General features: G+C 45.0%; 1 protein-coding gene across 1 annotated transcript in view; it reads left to right on the top strand.

Annotated features, from left to right (window-relative positions):
• The first annotated feature begins 4,405 nt into the window (after window positions 1-4,405).
• KLHDC3 (kelch domain containing 3) overlaps window positions 4,406-9,594 on the top strand; it is a 57,856-nt gene continuing 52,667 nt past the window's right edge. Inside the window, exon 1 of the mRNA XM_084829063.1 lies at window positions 4,406-4,570. The gene's annotated coding sequence lies outside the window, so the exon portion shown is untranslated. The remainder of the gene's footprint in view (window positions 4,571-9,594) is intronic.

Here is a 9,594-nt window from a genome sequence, read left to right as displayed (position 1 = left end):
AAAGCAGCAGCAGGGAATGTGTGGCCTGCCAGATATTGCTGGACTGCAAATCCCACCAAGCAGCTTCATGCCATCCCATGAAGGTGATTAGTGGGAGATTCAGGACAGACAAAAGGAAGTACTTCTTCATACAGCATATAGTTAAACTATCGACTTTACTGCCACAAGTGATGTAGTGATGTCTGCCAGTTTGGAAGGCGATTGGAGAAATTCATGGAGGATAAGGCTAGCAATGGCTTCTAGTCATGAAGGCTATATATTACCTCCAGTGTCAGATGCAGTATGCTTCTGTTCACCAGTTGCGAGTGGGATGGTGCTATTGCGAGTGGGATGGTGCTATTGCACATGGGCTTCCCACAGACAGCTATTTGGCTGCTGTGGTAATACAATGCTGGACAAGATGGACCCTTGGTCTGATCCATCATGTCTCTTCTTATGTTCTCACCTTTTGCCATGCTGGCTGGCTGGCTGGGAGTTGCAGTGCAACCAAATTTGGAATGCCATACATTTCCCCACCACTAAGAACATAAGAACATAAGAAGAGCCATGCTGGATCAGACTAAGCCTCCATCTAGTCCAGAATTCTGTTCACACAGTGGCCAATCAGCTGTCGACCAGGAACCCACAAGCAGGGCATGAGTGGTGTACATAGACACGCTGCCTCTGATACTGGAGGTAGCACATAGCCCTCAGGATTAGTAGCTATTGATAGCCTTCTCCTCCAGGAATTTGTCTAACTTCTTTTTAAAGCCATCCAAATTGGTGGCCATCACCACATCTTGTGGTAGTGAATTCCATAGTTTAGCTATGTGCTGTGTGAAGAAGTATTTCCTTTTATCTGTCCTGAATCTCCCAACAATCAGCTTGGTGGGATGACCCCACTGGATTCTAGTATTATGAGAAAGGGAGAAAAATGTCTCCCTAACCACATTCTCCACACCATGCATGATTTTGTACATCTCTATCATATCTCCCCTTAACCTCCTTTTTTCCAAGCTAAACAATCCCAGCTGTTGTAATCTTCTCTTATAAGGGAGTTGCTCCAGCCCCTTGATCATTGGAGGGAACAATCCTATGGCCACTAATCAGTGGCTAGATGGCCATAGGATATGTCAGTTCCTGGAGAACTGACCTCCCCCCTCCCCCCCAGTGCTGCCTCACAGGCAGCTCAGAACAGCCTTGTGCTCCGCTCTCAGAAGAGGAGCACAGAGTGGCGAAAACAGGGTGTTCTAGGGTGCATTCCGGGGCAGGGAAGGCAGAAATGCCAGTACGACACATCCTATGTGTTCTCCGGCAGCCGCTTCCCCCGCTCCACCTTCCCGTGGCTAGACAGCTGAAATCAGCTGCCTAGCTACAAATGCAGGGCAGCTGGAGCATGGAGGGATCAATCCCCTCCATGCTTCTCCTGCCCTTCATTGGATAGGCAGTTTCCTCCGACTTCGGAGGCAGGCGCCTATCCCCATAGGATTGCACCCGTAATTGCCCTTTTCTGCACTTTTCCCAGCTCTACAATATTTTTTTTAGCTGTGGTGACCAGAACTGTACATAGTATTCTAAGTGTGGTCGCAACATAGATTTGTATAAAGGCAGTTTTATTCTCAGTTCCCTTCCTATTAATGCCTAACATGGAGTTTGCCTTTTTTACAGCAACTGCACACTGCACTGACATTTTCGTCCAGCTGTCCACCACAACTCTACGATCTATTTCTTGGTTGGTCAGCGCTAGTTCAGATCCCATCAGGTTATACTTGAAGTTGGGATTTTTTGCCCCAACATGCATCACTTCACACTTGCTTACATTGAACCACATTTGCCATTTAGATGCCCATTCTCCCAATTTGGAGAGATCCTTTTGGAGTTCCTCACAATCCCTTTTTGTTTTAACCACCCTAAATAATTTGGTGTCATCGGCAAACTTGGCCATTTTGCTGCTCACTCCTAATTCTAGATCATTTATGAACAGAGAGCTTCAGCTATTGGGTGGAATAAAAATGTAATAAATAAATAAATAAATAAACAAACAAACAAGTTGAAAAGCCTTGGTCCTAATACAGATCCCTGTGGGACACCACTATTTATTTCTCTCCATTGGGAGAATGTACCATTGATTCCTACTCTCTGCTTTCTGTTCTTTGATCAGTTACTGATCCATAAGAGGACTTCTCCTCTTATTCCATGACTGCCAGGTTTGCTCAGGAGTCTTTGGTGAGGAACTTTGTCAAAAGCCTTTTGGAAGTCCAAGTAAACAATGTCTACTTTAAAAGCACCACAAGGCTCTTTGTTGCTAAGTGTCCTGTTTTAGCTGCCTGCGTAAGACTGCTAAATGAGGCAGGTTGTCAAGCAAAATGATGGGCCATAATACATGGCCAGTAGGCTATGATCACTTTGGTAGGTAATACACTCCCACTTCCCTTATTTACCAGGGCAGCTTATTTATGTATTTATTTAATGACAACATGTATTTATTTATGGTAAATGTATTTATTTATGGGTTTTGATTTTGCTTTGTTTGTCGCTGGAAAATAGTGCTCCTATTTTGCCTGTTGGGCAAAAAAATAGGCATACACAGGGAACAGGCCTAATCTACCCCAGCTACATGAGTTACACCATTCGGGTATGGTGGTTGCCCTTTATTTTCGGGACATTTCTTCTTCTGAGGAGGGGGGCAGTGGCAGCAGATTTGGACAGATTTCACCAGGCCTGTCACAGCAGCCCTTCTCAGCTATTTCCAGAGCTAAAAACAAAACAGGTAGGGGCACTGACCAGCCACTGTTCCCTCCCCTTGCCATCTAAGCACAGTTGTTGTTTTTTTAAAAAATAAAACAAATAAAACAAATAAAATTAAAATATGCATAAAAATATTGGAAAATAATAAACATTTTATATATTATTTGTACTAATACTGAAATCTGCCCATGCATCTATAGTATCTACCCATGCTTTCCATTGCTTCTTTTCCATAGGAACACACACAGGTATTTTGTCCAGTGTGCTTTTCACTGTGTTCTTGCACAATGGCACTATACACCATTTGTACCTGCTGGATTTTGCAAAATCACATTTGTTTTCCATCATACTGTTAGAGGAAAGTTCACTTCCCAGGCTCACCAACCAGGTTTCACCAAAAGAGAGACATCTGTGATGTCAGAGCACAGCCCCTTTGGTTGCTGCCTGATGGGTTTTTTTTGGGGGGGGTGAAGGTTGGACTGTGGCCAAACTGGAACTTTCAGCATTGATTTCAACTGTGTTTGAACAAATCTCAGCAAAACAACAACAACCTCACACAGATGAATCATTGCTTTCTTGAGAGAACTGAACAATACATTGGAGGAGGAGGAAAAGGAGACCAGTTCCCCTCTACTCAGCACTCGCTAGGCCTCATCTTGAGTACTGTGTCCAGTTCTGGGCACCACACTTTAAGAAGGATGCAGACAAACTGGAGAGGGTTCGGAGGAGGGCAACAAAGATGATCAGGGGACTGGAAACAAAGCCCTATGAAGAGAGACTGAAGGAACTGGACATGTTTAGCCTTGAGAAGAGAAGCCAGATTCCGGCTGAACATGAGGAAAAACTTCCTGACTGTTAGAGCAATACGACAATGGAACCAATTCCCTAGGGAGGTGGTGGGCTCTCCCACACTGGAGGCGTTCAAGACGAGGCTGGACAGCCATCTGTCAGGGATGCTCTGACTTGGATTCCTGCATTGAGCAGGGGGTTGGACTCGATGGCCTTGTAGGCCCCTTCCAACCCTACTATTCTATGAGATTTGATAGCGCTCTTCAAATACTTGAAAGGTTGTCACAGAGAGGAAGGCTAGGATCTCTTCTCGATCATCCCAGGGTGCAGAACATGGAATAATGGGCTCAAGTTACAGGAAGCCAGATTCCGGCTGAACATCAGGAGAAACTTCCTGACTGTTAGAGCAATACGACAATGGAACTAATTAGCTAGGGAGGTGGTGGAGGCATTCAAGATGAAGCTGGACAGCCATCTGTCAGGGATGCTGTGACTTGGACTCCTGCACTAAGGAGGGGGTTGGACTCGATGGTCTTGAAGGCCCCTTCCAACCCTATTGTTCTATGATTCTATTCTATGAGGTTTTGGAGATGCCTTTTTAAAATGACAAAGAATCTTATGGCACCTTATAAAGACCAACACATTTATTATGGCATAAGTTTTCCTGGACTATAGTCCACTTCATGAGATACGCCTTTTTAAAACGTTGTCACTGAGCATGATGATGATGATGATGATGATGATGATGATGATGAAATATTTATCTGAATTATATCCTGCCCTTCCTCATAAGGAGCCCTCTTCTTTTGTATGTGGCGCAAGTAAAGACTACGTTTCCCAGGCTCCCTCAGTGGGCGGGCTCGTCCCGCTGCGCTTGCGCACCGAAGCTGGACTTAGACCGGGCCTGGACGGGTGCGAGAGGGAAGGCGAGGCTTGGAGCGCCTTAGGAGAAAGCTGGGGCTTGCCTGGGCCGGTAGACCTGGAAGAGCGCTGGGAGAGCGGGCGTGACCCTTCGGGGCCGCGGGCCGGCCCCGCTTCCCTCTCCCCCGGGCAGGTAATGCTGCTGAGGTGGCAGAGCGAAGTCGGGCTCCTTCTGAAGAACCCCCGCTGAGGGGGACGGGACGGGACAGGTGGGCAAGACCGCCTTGGCGGCGCTGCCCGTTGGAGGTTTAGACCAAGAGCTTGAATGCTTCTGTGCAAGGTGTTGTGTGTTCGTAACCGTCAGTTACTGGGGTGGTTGGTGGGGGAGACCTCCGTGAGGGGAGAGAGTATGGAGACCTTATCGCGGGTGTGACAGGGTGGGCTCCCGTTGTGAGCCTTGCGGATCCCGAGCTAGGGGCTTAAAGGAGGTCGGTTTCTTTCTTTATTCCTTCCTAAAACGGTGGGAAGGCTGAGCTGAAATGCGAATTGTTTTTACCTGTTTTATATGCAGGGCTGGCCCAAGACATTTTGCTGCCTGAGGTGGAAGAGCAAATGGCGACCCCCTGCCTCCCTCCCTCCCTCCTTCCCAATACAAGGTGCAGAATACCCAAGGCTGGCCAAGGTATATTTGGTACCTGAGGCAGAACATCCCACAAACGCCACTTCCACCCCTCCCTGGCAGTAAAAATACAGCTATAATAAATTAAATATCTGACAGTTTGCTGCCCTTTCGTGTCTTCTCATAACAGAAGCTTGAGGCTGCTGCCTCACTCTGCTGCCTCACTCTGCCTAATAGTAAGGCCAGCCTTAATGTGCGCCTTTGATATCCCAAACAGGCAAATCTCTTTCCCAGGCTGGTGCATAAAATTGCTTTTTGAGGCATATTCTGAGGAACTGGGGTTTCTACACCGGGTTGCTACCCCCTTTTAGGGCTCTGAGCATTCACTAGGGGGGTATGTGAGAGAAATCCCCAACCTGGTGCTCTCCAGATATTTTGGACAACTATTATCCCTGGCCATTGGCCATGCTGGCTAGGGCTCATAAAAGTTGCAGCCCAAAACATTTAATTTATTACATTTCTATACCTCCTTATAGCTGAAACTCTCTGGGCGGTTCTCAAAGATTAAAAACCATTAAAATACATTATACATGAACATTTATAAATAGATAGCACACACTCGCAGACAACATATATCTAAAAACAAAAACATTTGGAGAACACCAGGTTGGGGAAAGTTGCACAGTTCTAGAGGGCTTGCTTTTGTGATTTCCCCATTCCTGTCAGAGCACAAGATCATATCCTTTTGTCTTGTATTTAATTATCACTAATAGTAAAAATAATGTATTATTGGCACTGAGGAACAAAGGCAAAATAGACAGGGTCCTGCTCTTAAAAGAGTTTACAATCTGGAATAGACAATGAGGAAAACAACAGAAGGAAGGAAGGGAGGGAGGGAGGGAGAAGGGTAAGGAGGGATGAATGTGGGCAATTATATGTACTTAATTGGGAATGAGGATTAAGAGGATAAGACAAAGGCTTAATCTGTAATAACTCTGCTGCCCTGTGTCAGTAGTCACCTAAGAAGTGACCGCAGTCTGACTGATTAGAAGTTCCATTTCACCCATTGGTAAGTGCCAAAACTGTGTGTTGTTCCCCATGGCCCTGTTACTCTAACCACCTTTGCTACATTAAAAACAAACAAACATCCTGTCCTCTACTTTAATTCCAAATTCCATGAGAGCCAGCATGGTGTAGTGGCTAGAGTGCTGGACTGGGAGTCGGGAGATCCGGGTTCTAGTCCCCACTCGGCCATGGAAGCTCACTGGGTGACTTTGGGCCAGTCACATACTCTCAGCCCAACCTACCTCACAGGGTTGTTGTTGTGAGGATAAAATGGAGGAGGATTATGTACGCCACCTTGAGTTCCTTGGAGGAAAAAAGGCGGGATATAAATGTAATAAATAAATAAAATAATAAAATAAATAAATAGCTCTAATTCTAAATTGTTAGTGTGGATTAAAATTCCCACTTCACCTGTAACATTCCCCCAAATATGGAGAAAATATGCCCTATCACATGTGACTAAAGTGTCCAAAGATCTTGTACATCCCTCAGGCAAAACTGAGGCCAGCAAATCCTGGTGATGGCAACTGAAACTCAAGGGCCGGCATGTATGTTCATCACTTGGTGGCTGCAGCATTCAAGTGATGGCCTGGATGTCTGAATGGGCCATCAGAGGTACGACACCACAAATAGAGCTTGCATACGTCCACAAAAGCAATGATGTCAGTACATTCATTCAATTGCTGGTTATAAAGTTAAGAAAAACCAAGTGATGTAAATTCATCTATGAATCAATTCTACATGTTCCTAATTGGGACCAGATTGCTTTTCAGATCTACCAAATAAGAAAGAGACTTGTCTGGGTGCACTCTTTTTTTTTTTTGCTTTTGCTTTTTTTTAATAGCTCATTTAGAATGAATTTAACAAAACTCAAGAACAGTGGGCCAGGATCTTGAGTTTGCTCCTGCTGACAAGTATCTCCTCAGTGAGGTTCCACTCACAGATGCTCCTGCCAGTAGAAAGAGAGAGAGGCAACTTTCACTGATTCCCCTTCTTACTGCAGCCTCTTGTGCCACTGAAAATCTGTTCTGGAGGGCTGTGGCCTCTCTGGAAGGGGGGGGGGGGCTGCAGGGGAAAGGGAAGATTGGCAAAAATTGCCTTCCCTTCCACCAGTGGGATCCTCAACTTAATCTCAGTCCTGTCCATGAACAAAAAGGTTTCTTCTATTCATGGACATGTAGTTAGGATACAAGCCATAGTTCCTAGTTTTTAGCCTTGTGCTATATTTTCACATAAGACTGGATATCCTTTGCAGGGAGCAATCCTATGGCCGCTAGACAGTGGCTAGATGGCCATAGGATATCTGGTTTTCCAGGAACCAACCTCGGAGCCTACGCTCCATGGTTGGTTCCTGGAGAACCGACCTCCCCCCACTTCCGCGCTGCCTCAGAGGCAGCGCAGAACAGCCCCATCCTCCACTCTCACAAGGGGAGCGCAGAGCGGCTGAAAAGGGACGTTCCAGGTGGGGAGGGTGGAAATGCCTGTACGACACATCCAATGTGTCATATAGTAGCCTCTTCCCCTGCTCAGCTCTCCCGTGGCTAAACAGCCACAATCGGCTGTCTAGCTGAAAATGCAGGGCAGGAGAAGCATGGAGGGAACAATCCCCTCTGTGCTTCTCCTGCCCTGCTTTGGATAGGCGGTCACCTCCGAGTTTGGAGGCGGATGCCTATCTGAATAGGATTGCGCCCTAAACCTTTTTTTAAACTGGAGCACTTGGGGCATATAAGTGGGTGTCTTTTTGTTTTCTAAATTCGTGGGGGTATGGGAGCAGTTGTGCATGTAGGTGTCATAAAAGCCCTCAGCACCTCACTTTTTCTTAATTTTTCTTCTCCTTCCCCCCTATTTTTCAATCTGCGTTGCAGTCATGATCTTGACATGATGAAGACTCATGATTCTTCAGTTTGCCTTTTTCTGTGCAGTGGGTTGCTGTTGGAGCAGCAGACAAATGTGGACACAGATGAGTGCTTCTTTGTTTCTGTATGGGTCAGAGACACCCCCAACACTTTGGTTTCAACTCATAATCTTGAAGTTGCATGCCCTTGCTGTGTAATGGGTTCCTGCTGTGGAGCTGACCCCTTGGTGTTGTTTCTGGTTAGCTGTCCTGCCCCAATGGGCACCAGCTGCCATTGAATCCCATCCTTAGAAAAGATAGAAGAATAGTGCAAAAGGCATCTATGCCTGTGGAGATTGGTCTCATTGTCTGTTTTTATAAAAAAATAGTCAGATTTACTGCAGTCTTAGAAAAGATGGAATACAGGTGGATGACAATGATTGAATTGTGTGGATGCTCTAAAAAGTGAATGAATGAAGCCTGGCAATTCTACAATATACCCCCAGTGTGGGAACAGCTTTTGTTTCCTGATCCACAGCCTTAGATTCTGAACCTTTCCCATGGCCTTCCTGCCTCAGGTTATCACTGGGTCTATGTCACCTACAACCTGACTGAATTTTTATATATTGCAAGATCATGTTTTTTGTGGGATGAGAGTTAGTTCAGAAGCCACTAATGTTTTTGAAGGTGAAGGGTGAATTGAGGTTGAAGTCTTGCTTCTGTCATTGGTGAGAGCTGCCCTTCTATAGCAATTTCCTCTGTTGTTCAGATGACTAGTGGTGTTCATGGAATTTCTGGCTTGCTTTTATGACTTCTGTTTATAGCAAGTTTCTGTTGGAGACTTGTGTATCTAACAGGCATTCCTCTAAGGCTCCTGGGGTCTTTGCTTGAGGAAGGAGATGATTCTGTACATGGAACAAGTTGGACCTATTGGGGATTTTTGATATAATTTTGATATTATGGTCTTCCAGTAAGTAGCTGAATAGAATGGATCTATAATGCATCATAATGTCATGGGGTGGGAGGCAAGTATTCTTCCTCAAGTTTGCACAGATGATTCTGTTCTCTGTAGACTATAGGAGAAATATTTTGTATATGTTTGTTTAAATTATTTCTTGGCAGCCTTACAGCCAAAGCATACAAGATAAAACAAACAATTTAAAATCCAGCAGTTGACATAAAAATCAATTAAAATTCATAGCAGTAGTAAAAAATAATAGCTAAAAACAGAATTAACAGCAGAAATAAAATTATCCCATAAATGCCTGCAAGCAAAAAGTTGTCTTCATTAGGTGTCCAGAAGACAATAAGTAGGTGCCAGTATAGTGTTGCCAGAAAAAGCATTCCAAACAGGGCCTTCTCATTGATAGGGTGCTATCTCTGGTCACTTCAGTTCTGATAGAGGTCTAAATGGCAGTAGATGGCCCTTCAGATACCTTGGTCCCAAGCTTTATACGGCTCTATAAGTCATACCAAAATCTTGAATTTCAGAAACAAATTGGAACCCTGTGATGAACTTTTCATACAAATAAGGGATGGTCTCATCAGCCAGTACTAATCAATAATCTGGCTGCTATATTCTGAACAGAACAAAGTTCCTGAATAGTTTTCAAGGACAGTCCCCAGTGCAGTGCAGTAATCAACTCCGGATAATAATCTGGGAACTTCTGTCCCTTTGGAAATTCTAGAGTGTTTGTTT

Source organism: Heloderma suspectum, chromosome 1 (genome assembly GCF_057233095.1).
Source record: "Heloderma suspectum isolate Gila_16-S chromosome 1, 16-S_ref, whole genome shotgun sequence".
Taxonomy (NCBI): Eukaryota; Metazoa; Chordata; class Lepidosauria; order Squamata; family Helodermatidae; genus Heloderma; species Heloderma suspectum.
Note: the sequence above shows the minus strand (reverse complement) of the source record. Positions and strands in the feature narration are given on the sequence as shown.